Here is a 12,217-nt window from a genome sequence, read left to right as displayed (position 1 = left end):
AAAGATGATCAACATCACTAGTCATTAGGGAATTGTGAATTAAAATCACAATGATATATCACCATCATAATGGCTAAAATAAAAAAACAGTGACACCACCAAATAATGGTGAGGATGTGAAAAATGAGATTACTCATAGGGGTGACTGGCTGGCTCAGTCGGAAGAACATGTGACTCTTGATCTCAGGGTTGTGAGTTCGAGCCCCACACTGGTTATAGAGATTACTTAAATACATTAATTAAATTTAAAAAAGAAAGACAGAATGAGATTACTCGTACAGTGTGGATGGAAATGTAAGATGATATAGCCACTCTGGGAAACAGCTTGACAGCTTCTTTTAAAGCTAAAAAATGAATATAAATAAATAAATAAAACTAAAAAATGGACTTACCATATAACCTAGCACTATTGTACTCTTGGGCATTTATCTCAAAAAAATGATAATGTATGTTCACAAAGAAATCTGTTATGAATGTTCATAGCAGCTTTATTAGTACCAGTCAAAAACTGGAAATGCCCCCAATGTCCTCCAACAGGTGAATAGTTTAACAAACTGTGATGCAGCCATACCAAGGAACACGACTCAGAAAAAAATAAAAGAAAACAAACTATTGATATACGCCACAAACTTTGATAGATGAACCTCCAGGGAATTAAGCTGAGTGGAAAAAGCCAATCTCAAAAAGTAACATACTTCATGATTCAAGTTACATAACATTCTTGGAATAACAAAATTATAAAGAGAAGAACAAACTGTCAAGAATTACAGGGGGTGTGGCCATCAAGGAGTAGCACAGGGAGCCTTATGGCGATGGTACAGTTCAGCATCTTGATGGTTACAGGTAGTGATGGTTACACAAAACTACACATGTGATAAAAAAAAAACTCCACAAACCAGAGACACACACACACAAATAAATGTATGGAATAAGCTCTGTGGGTTGTACCGATGTCGATTTCCTGGTATTGCCATTACACTACAGTTACTCAAGATGTTAATTTTAGGGCAGGATGGGTAAAAGGTAGATGGAACCTCCCTGAACTTTTCTTTGAAACTTCTTGTAAACTTATTGCTACAGGGGAGGGAGCTATTACAGGGACTAGCTCAATCTAAGGAGTTAGCCAATCAGTAGCAAACTTACCTTTGTAGATGGTATAGAAAATGTTTATAGGATGGTGTGTAGAGGCTAGCAAGAAGAAACCAGGCAGCTGAGACAGAAAACGAAGAGAGAGCTCTAAGAGGAGGCGTGAGGGGAGCTAAAACCAAACAGTAGCTTCCTAACCCTCTTCATGACTGCCTCTCACTATCAGCATTTAACCAATGTCTGGGAAACTCATATTAGTGATCATAATTTGCATGGACAACAAAAGACCAGTCTATGTTCTGAGGTGACTTCTCGCATTCAAAGCAAAAATTACAACCAACAATCAAGAGAATATGTTCCCAGACCTCTCAGATTTCATTTTCTTTCAGCACTTTCCAAACTATTTGATGTTCACAAAACCATCTAATGTAATAAGAGGAAATAAATAAACCTGAAATCCATTTTCTGATTATAGATAAAACTCTTATGATACACTATTCTCTGTTTAGATGTATGCCATAAATTGTGTTATTTCAACTGCTTGATGTGTGAATAAAACAGACACTAACTTTCTCACTCTGAATAATAACAGCTAACATTATTATTAAACATCCATTATGTGCCAGGAAGTAGTCTAAGTACTTTTCGGATACTGTCTCATTTAATTTTTATAACAACTCTATAAAACAAGTCCTATTAATATCCTTATCTAACAGATTATGAAACCAAGATACAGAGAGGTTAGGTAATTTGCACAAGGCCACACAGCTAATAAATGATAGAGCCAGGCTTCAAACCCAGGAAATCCACTATCGGACCAAACTCTTTTTTTTTTAAATTGTTATTGTTATGTTAATCACCATACATTACATCATTAGTTTTTGATGTAGTGTTCCATGATTCATTGTTTGTGCATAACACCCAGTGCTCCACGCAGAACATGCCCTATTTAATACCCATCACCAGGCTAACCCATCCTCCCACCCCCCTCCCCTCTAGAACCCTCAGTTTGTTTTTCGGAGTCCATCGTATCAGACCAAACTCTTAAGAGTAATTCTATGAAAGGAAGCAAGTGATCGATGTTCTAGGCTTCCATCTATTTACAGAAGACTACTGGATGCCTTCAAACAGACCTGACTAGGGAATGTAAGAATTGTTCTACCTCCCGGGGATTTAATATTCCCAAAAAGTCACTGGCTGACTAAATTATAGTAAAATGATTCAAACATTTCAGCACTATACACCAAAACTCAGGCACTGTCGGGGCACCATTAAAAATTAAAATTTATCATTAAAGTAAACAAATAAATATGGGCTTAGAAGATATGTTTTCAGACCTATGAAATGCATGTCATGCAATAACAACATTTTATGTAGAGGCACCACTCTGGGCACTGGAAATATAAGATGAAAAATACAAATAAGGTCCCCACTCTCACGGAGCTTATATTTTAAGAGGGTAAAGAGGGAGAGATAGACAAACAAATCATAAAATGCCTGTGTACTATCATGAAAATAGAGGACAATGAGATTGAGTAACTTGGAAACTGCTGTAGTTTGAATCATCAAAATAGGCTCTCTGAAAAGGTGATATTTAAGTGGAAGGCTGAATTGCAAGCATTTTTGAATATGTCAAATATACAGATTTAGTAACTCAGCATTTTACTATATGAAAACTATAATTTATGCCCAGTGAAAATAATTTACCTAGTGAACATTAAGGTGATAGCTTTGCCCTTCTTTCAAAGAAAACCTTAGAACACCTAATAACGTAGGCACAAATATTAAGAATCCTTCACCTTTTTTCTTGTAGTTGTTCTCATTTTCAGATACTATACATTGTGGAGGGGGGAAGGAAGATGCCTGTATATAACATTCTTGGAATGGTAACACTATACAGACATGGAGACGAGACCAGTGGTACCCAGGGGTTAGGTGAGAAGAGGGGGAGGTGGTTGTGGCATGAGGGATCCTACACACACACATATGTAAAAACCGGTGAAATCTACATAAGGTATGCTGATTGTGTTTATGTCAATTCATGGTTGTGAAACTGAACTATAGTTATGTAAAATGTTACCATTGAGTCCAACAGGATATCTCTCTCTCTCTCTCTCTATTATTTCTTATGACAGCATGTGACTCTATAATTATTTCAAAATAAGAAGTTATTTTAAAAATGTAGGGTGAACACCAGATACTTATTTAGGAAGCATCAGAATATTGCAAAGAAACAGCTTTCAACAAATTTCATGCACTAATCCATTGGTTTAATTTAAGAACTAGTTCTCATCAAAGAGTAAAAGAGACTTTGAGGCTTATAAACCAAAAAATTAGAAAATGTGCATTTTTCATAGGAGAGGTATCTGTAATCTCAAACTGTGACCTAACCGTAAATGACTTCAACATTCACCATTTTCAAACTAAGACTCGGGAAATAAACATACAGTATTAAAAGGAAGCAAGTCACATATACTAAGTAAATATAAGCAACAACAATTTCAGTTTTTCTGTATGTATTTTGTAATTAAACAATGTTAATAATATGTTTTTGGGGAAAAAACACATTTTTGAAACCAGAAATCAAAGATGCTAATTTAATTTTAAAATGGAAATGTTTCCTGAGCTTCAGAATGTATAAGCTATCACTCTACATTCTTTTAAAGTATAAAAAAACATTGGGGGAAAAAAAAGAAATTAAATAAGCCTAGAATCTCCTGTTTTTAAAAGAATTCTCCCACACCATTTTGACAAATTTATGAGAAACAACCAAAGTAGAATGTACCATACGGCATAACTTTTAAATGATCAACTATTTTTATATATCACTATGATCCCTTCCCCCTCCTGATTAACAATCAATGGCCGTGAACAAAGAACAGACTGACGGGGAATTATCTGAAACTACTTAATCAGAGAGACTCAGAGAAGTATGAGCCCATGAGTGGAATAATATTCAGATCCCACTCCTACAGTGCTACTGAACACTCAGTGTTCCCGTGCAAGCTATTTAACCTCCACACCTCGATCTTCTGAGCCATAACATAAGAATCATGACACCTGCCAACTAGTACACAAGGGTGCTGAAGCTTTCATGTAAGATGCTGTGTCCAAGCTCCCACAACCCAATCCCAGCCCAACAGTTCTTACTCAGAGATAATCCCCCAGAGTACCGAAGTGAACCCCAAATTCTTATTGCTTTGAAATTCATCTCCAAACCCATGGGTGAACATTATCAGAAGCTCTGATGAATACCATCAGAATACTATCACTAGAACATTTAAAAGTGAATGCCTGACTCAGAGACATGGTAACTTTGTAAAAATAGTTCGTTTCATGGTGCTTTTATAAATGGATTAATTTGTAATATCAAACTACACGTAAACATAAGCATTCCATAAAACACCACAACCCGTAAAAGAATGAAATAGTAATGAGCTATATGTAGGATCGCATCCTAAAAATGTGTTCACTTCTATTTTGTTTCTTCCTTCTCCAGCAGAGAGAATGCACATAACAAAGTGAAAAGTGAAGATACAAACAAGGTGGGACAAAAAAAGGACATAGCCACGCTGGGCCCAGCTGAACCAGAAATTTGCACATGTAACCTCAGAGTTCGTATCAACAAACCGTGGAAACCTGTGGGAAACAGGAGTTCTTCGACACTGACAGTCAAGTGTTATACACATGAGAACAAGTCAAGCAACACAGATCATAAATTGCTGAAAAGCCTACATGTCAATTAGCCAACCTTGGTGTAATCAGACTTTGAGGGAGGGCCTCAAACCAGCAATGGCAGGAACTCAGATGTGTCAGAACAGAGGTTGTGGGACGGGAAGATGGTTGTGGGGGTTCCTCCATTTTGAGGAAAGTGCAGGACAGGAGCCCCAAGACGTATCCAGTTCGGAGTTAACAGAAATTAATACTTAGTAACTAATATGATACAATTACCAAAATATGGTGGTATCACTCTTTTGCATATAATGATTATGTTCCAAATGCAATACGAATAAACTAAGAAGCTATAAGAGATTTCACATTTTTATTAATTAAAGAGACTTTGGTCTGCATTCTAGAGTCCATTAACTATAGATTCTAGAGCTAATAACTATGAAACAGAAAACAGCCAGAAAGAAAAACCAACAAAGATACTCAAAGAATGCATAATTAATAAATTAGAGTATTAGGAGAACAGATCAAACTCAGCTGTGACCCAAATTTCAAAAACTACATGGCTTTTCTCAAACTTCATTTATTATTTACTATTTATGTAATGTGCTATAAACAGAATAATCTTAAATATGTTTCTTGATTCTGCCATGTCACCCTCCTTAAGTTTATTTAGACATATAAATGTATTATTTTTTCTATACTCTTCAGGTTCACTTTAGAATACCTAGAACCATTCCTGAAAATATTAACTGCCCACTCAAGACTCAGAAAAATACAAAGTACTATGTAATTGTATTAATGTTTACCTCCATATTCATAGTATATTCTACCAATGCAGAAGCTGTGAAGAGGTAAGTATATAAACCACTTGCACTCCATCTTATAGCTCTGCAGTTCTTTATGCACAAGCTTACTTTAGTTTTCTTCACTTTACATATAGATCTTAAAAATTCCCTTTTGCCCATTTCCTGGATATACTCAATGGCAACAGAGACATTACAGCCATTTTATATGGCAACTTTCTTAAGCAAGAATCGTACCATAATCCTACTCAGGGTCAAATGCATCAGTGCATCTCTGGGGAAGTTCTTCCATGCAGTAATGAGCCATTTTTCTTTAGGAATGAAATTTTCACTCTGTTGAGTAAATGTCTGCTCATATGCAGGCATCTCTCACCCTGAGTCAGTCAACTATGCCATAAGCTTGTTTTTTCTCATTTTCTAAGTCTACAAGCCCTTACAAAAAACAATTACAGTGCTTGATGTAGAGCCCTGCTGACAGAAAAGCAGTCACATAGTTAGTGATTATCACACACCTGTATACTTGGAATAAAAAACACCTTCCATCTTAGTAAGAAAATATAACTCTTCCTATAGAGAACTTCACCATACTCTGAGCAACCCCCTAGGTTCTTGTTTAGCATATACAGTGGACTCGCACATGCACAAAATAACTCCAATTCAAAGTTCTTTATATCTTTATGTCTACATTGTTTGTAATAGCAAAATATTGGCAAACACTCAAATGTTCTTCAATAGGGGACTAATGGTATATGCATACAGTGGAATATTATACAGCAATTTAAAAAATGAAGAGCCCCTTTTTTTTAACTAAAATAATCTCCTAGATATTATTAGGCAAAAAGAAAGAAAATCAAGGAGCAGGCCTATAGTATACTACTGCTTGTGTAAAATGGGTGACATTTTATTTGTATGTAATATACCACATGGATATTATATATGCATATTTTTATATATTTAATTTACAGTTACACATACATACAGAACATCTCTGAAAGGACTCTCATTTTAGGGAAATGAGTATCCGGAGGACAGGGTCAAAAGGAAGACTTTTTCACTGTATGCCCTTCTGTTTTTAAATTATACCATGTATAAATATAATCTAATCAAAAATAATTAAACTTTAAACCAAAAGAATATATAGTGTGCTAGTTACATGCGAGGCTCTGTGGATAAGAAGACGTGGGCTTGCATCCCAGCTCTGCCATTTACCAGTGTGTGACCTTAGGCAAGTTCTCTAAGCCCCAGTTTGCTCATCCATAAAATGGGAGTACTGATAGTTAACTGTGAGAATTAAGTCAAGTATATAAATCGCTTCGCACAGGCCCTAGAAATCATTATTATTACGTAATGTTCTCCTTCAAATGGGACTGTGGACTTGGAAATCACAAAGTTACAGTCATCACCAATCTCTTTTTCTCTTTCTTATTTTCAATGGGCAAATTTGGCTAGTTCCTCTTTCAAAAAATCTATGACATCCGATCATTTCTGTTCATTTTGTAGCTGCCAGAGATAGGCCCAGACCCCAAAGAATCAGCTCAGGAGTTTGAATTTCATGAGCAAAACAATCAGGAGCCATTGCACATTTGCCACTATCTACAGACTCACGTACATAATCTCTACAAAATACCAGGGGCCACTAATTCATATTTGTACTCTTACTTTACCATTGATAAAGTATGTTTAAACACTTGAGTTTAATTCCCACAATAAGAATCTCAGAAACAGAAGGTCCATGACAGGACATTCTAATTTTCAACAACTATGAGGCAAGCAGAGCAGATATGTTTATTCTTTTATAGATGAACATTTTCAATTGAAATGTAACCTATTAAATATGAATTTAAATGATTTTAAAATAATCAAATAAATAAATGAAATGAAAGCCAACGAGGAGTGATTTGCCAAAAGTCACATGCTTGACAAGAAAAAAAATGCCTAGAATTCAGATCTCATTTCACCCATATCCTTTTTTTTTTTAAGACTTTATTTATCCATTTGAGAGAGAGAGAATGAAAGAGAGAGAGAGAGCACATGAGAGGGGAGAGGGTCAGAGGAAGAAGCAGACTCCCTGCTCAGCAGGGAGCCCGACGCGGAACACGATCCCAGGACTCCAGGATCCTGACCTGAGCCAAAGGCAGTCGCTTAACCAACTGAGCCACGCAGGCGCCCTTCACCCACATTCTCACCAGGAAGTGTCCACTGTTACCAGGAAGTCATCAAGTATACTGCTTCCCTCATCTAGAAGGCTCCTACCTATGCAAACCAAGACCTGGTTCACAGAAGCTGTTCTGGATCTGGTAGCCACAGGTCTATCTCTCTCTCTCAGAATCCCAGAAATCATGAGCAGTAATACTTATCCTGCAAAGCCTCTGGAAACAAACAAAAAATCTATTGTAGGAGATGTTCTAAGGACATAAAATAAAATGCATGGCCAACTATAAGTTCCACCACACTGAACTGAAATGCCTCAAATCAATGCCTAAAAATTCATGCAGATTAAACAACACAGGTTAAACAAAAAAAAAATTAATAAATATTCAATCATACTTCTGCCTTACCAGTCGATGTTCATTTCTCTTATTCTCCCCACCCCCATACACAGCGCTTAAGTTTCTCTATCCTCCATACTTTGCAGCACTGTATCCCTAGTTGTCAGAGTGTACTATTTTGATCACACTCCATCATATTACTTACCTACCTCTCCACCCCCAGACCAGCTCTTGAAGACCATGATCCTATCATAATTCATCATTGTATCCTTCAGGCTCTCACAGTGCGCTTAGTAGGTATCCAGTGTTTGCGAAAAGGAGAGAAAGAGGGAGGGAAGAAAAGAAAGGGAAAGAGCAACCTGTTTACACAAATAAGCCAAAAGGTAGCAGTGGAAGTGGTGGAGAAGTCCCACAGACGTAAGGAAAGGAGGGCTGAAGGAGGTGAAATTGCTGAGCATTAACATTCAGATAATTCAGTGCACTTTTTAAAAGTTATTACTAGGAATTAATAACAGCAACAATGACTACTCAGTCTCATCCCATTGGCACCCTACAAATAAGTTTATGAAGTAGGGATCTCTGTAGAGAGTTCTTTTTTTTTTTTTTTTAAAGATTTTATTGATTTGAGAGAGAGAGCACAAGCAGGCAGAGGGGCAGAGGGAGAAGGAGATGCAGACTCCCCGCCAAGCAAGGAGCCTGACGCGGGGCTGGATCCCAGCACCCTGAGATCATGACCCAAGCAGTTCTTTTTACATCCTGTGTAGAAGCACAGAGGCGATAAAAAGGGGGCAGGCCAAAAAGGGAAGAAGAAAAGAAAAAAGCTGCTCTGCAACCCCAGCTTCGTGTCTAAAGGCCACAGTGATTCAAATACTTCAAAAACGGCTGTTCATGGCCAATCTTATTAATAATATTTTGAGAAAGATGCATGAAGATATTTTGCTATTAAGAGGAGAAAAAAGGTTGGATATTTTCAACAGAAATTCATTATATTTTCACTTAGCAATGTGACTCTAAAATGTTCAAACATAAACGGATAAATTCATTTGCTCACTATTTGTAACAGATACTCAAATATTTGAAAAATCATGATTTTGACATTAAATATCACTATTTACATTGCACAGTATTCAGGCTGCCATTAGAAGAAGAAGCTACCCAATAGAAGATTTAGATTTAGCAGAGTCAGAAGATCTGTTCGTTCTCTAAGACTGCCGAGGCTTTACCTTGCTCCCCAGTGAACTTAAGGACATTCCCCATATTCTCTAATACCAATGGCCTGGGCTGCATAGGAGTTCATGGAAGAGAGATGTATTTGTACGTAAATCATATGCTTTGGGGTCTTTAAATGAAAAGTATTAAAGAATTCTAAAAGTCCTATAAAATGTAAATCTTTCTCAGTGGGGAAATTCTCCCAGCATGATGACTTCCTTTCCACAATATCAAATCAAAAGCTTTAATAGCACCCACATTGAGCTTAAGTTCATGCAGAAAACAGACTTCTCTAACACCTTACCACTTCAGAAGAAAGCCTAGTCTGAAGGAGAACCATCCGTCCCTAGAGAATGAGCCCATTCCAAAGAGAATCTAGATATGTATCTTCTCATAGCTTATTAATTTATTGGCATGATAACTTGCATCAATTTAAAGGCATTTCATCTACAATGAGCAAACTGTTTGAAAGCTAAATGCACTAAATCTTCTTCATGGGACCCGTAAGTGTTTTTTGAACTCTTAGTGGTTTGCATTTAGTGCTTTATTTTAAAATCAGATTTAATCATTTCATAAAGCCAGTAGTTCTTAAGGAAAATGGATTTCACTTTACCTCTATATCTATTACCCTAGGTCAGAATTGTAATGAATTGTGATGCCCTTTGAAACCACTAATGCTGCACTCAACAATCCAATTAATAAGTAAGTCTAAAAACACAATTTTCCAAAATGACTATAGTGTTCTCACTTCCTATTCTTAAATTTCTAAGACACTAATTGAATGTCCATACAATTTTATTTGTAGATCTTTCTCAAATAATCTCACAATAAAACCACCAGTTTTTAATTCCTACTCCCACAAAGTCTCTTCATTAGCTCTATTTGGAAAACTTAACAGAGCTGTATTCTTTAAAAATCAATTTGATAAATAAGTGTCCAAAAAAATTGCTTCTTCTGAGACTCAGAGGTCTTTAAAGCACATGATATTTTATAACAATAGGAACAGAGGACAAAACCATGAAAGTATAATAACTCTCCATTATACAAAACAGATATATAAGTATATATGTGCACATGGTATAGATCCACTCTGTGAATCACCTACATGGTATAGATCTACTCTGTGAATCACCTACAGGGTATAGATCCACTCTGTGAATCACCTACGTGGCATAGATCCACGTCGTGGATCACCTACGTGGCATAGATCCACATTGTGTGAATCACCTACATGGCATAGATCCACGTTGTGGATCACCTACATGGCATAGGTCCACGTTGTGGATCACCTACATGGTATAGATCCACGTTCTGGATCACCTACATGGTATAGATCCACTTTGTGGATCACCTACATGGCATAGATCCACGTTGTGAATCATCTACATGGCATAGATCCACGTTGTGAATCATCTACATGGCATAGACCCACGTTGTGAATTATCACGTCAGGCAGTTTATATCTACCACATCATAGCCTTCTGTGCTATGGTTGTTCAGGAAGATTAACTCAATCACGTGCAAATCACTAAAGCAAAACCTAGAATGCAGAAGTAGCCACATCACAGTATCAGGAGTGGGGGGAGGCAACCACAGAATCCAGGAACTGTAAAGAACACCAAAGGACATCTGGTATATGGGATTTTTTTTTTCATGGAAGATCAGATGTATGCTGACATAGACACTGTTAAAAGTTTCCCAACAACAGGGAACCCATTCTTTACTCTCCCCAAAACCTCATTTTAATGGCCACCCATGATGGAATGTTTCTCTTCATATTGAGCCAAAATGGTTTCCCTACAAATTTTCCTACAGGTCACGACTGGTCTGTCCTTCCTACAGATATGCCTTGTCCCTCTTTAGTAGATCTCAGTCTTCTAGACATGAAGAAAAAGAGCATGTGTCCCCTTGATCATGTTTCCTAGAGGCAAACCATCTTTTCTGTATCTCTAGCACCCTCAGCCATCCTTCATATCATGTAAAGATGCTTCACCATCCCAGACCCTTCACCTTCCTCTGGGTGAAACATGACATCTAGAACTAAAAATCATAGTTTACAAAGTATTACCAACATTTATTCACTAGGAAACATATTTTGGGAAGAGTCAACCCCAAGAACCCTCTACTTGCTCGGGAGCAAGTCTTGACATAGACTATGGCAATGGTTAATTGAACAGAAAATATAAATCAATGCTACCCAAAGACAGTGATGAGAAAAGTGGGGGGAAGGTAGTGAAAAAAATAGTGTCATCAGGCTTTTTGTTCTGAAAGAAGTTAACTACCCTATATACTAGTGCACAATCTAAATTATCTGATATACTGGTAATGCTAATGTAATATGGCCAAAGCTTTCTAAATTCACAATAAGCATAGGTATACAGAGAGTAGTCATAGTCTTTAAAATAAATTACTTTTAATCTCATCTAAAGAATCAAATGAAATCAAAACACTAGATGTAATTAAGACTGCCTAGTTTCCCTGGAGATTATGCCAATCAGACGTGTTAAGCATTCTAGGAATGAAACATTTGATACAATTAAGGAAATCCTATTGAAAAAAATTAGTCTGTAAAACAGAGATAATACGGGGCTAAGGAATGGTTTATTAATAACTCATTCAATTCTGGGTATAATAAATACAGCTATTACAACTTCAATTCACTAGTGGCTGAGCCCAAAATGCTAAAATGCTGCCACTCAATCTGCCTCAAGAATCCAGATCTAATCAGTAGAGGCACTGCCTGATACATTTATTAAATCACAGAATTATTTTAGGCTTAAAAGAATTTAGATTAAAAAAAAAACAAAGCTAGTAAGAGGTAGGGCCAGAATTCCAGACCAAAATCCGGCACCTTGTCCCCTATCCTTACCCAACCCTTCAGATACCTGAAAGTAGCTGTCTTGCCCTCCGTTCTCCCTCGCACCCCTACCCAATCTTTCCAAGGCCAGTTTCTTCAAT

General features: G+C 36.9%; 1 protein-coding gene across 5 annotated transcripts in view; it reads right to left on the bottom strand.

Moving 5' to 3' along the window:
- Positions 1-12,217, bottom strand: part of STK33 (serine/threonine kinase 33) — a 144,287-nt gene that overhangs the window by 120,913 nt on the left and 11,157 nt on the right. The window lies entirely within an intron of this gene.

This window comes from Callorhinus ursinus, unplaced genomic scaffold, assembly GCF_003265705.2.
Source record: "Callorhinus ursinus isolate GAN/ISIS: 27379988/994484 unplaced genomic scaffold, GSC_fseal_2.0 scaffold49, whole genome shotgun sequence".
In the NCBI taxonomy this organism is placed as follows: Eukaryota; Metazoa; Chordata; class Mammalia; order Carnivora; family Otariidae; genus Callorhinus; species Callorhinus ursinus.
This window is presented reverse-complemented; position numbering and strand designations above follow the sequence as displayed.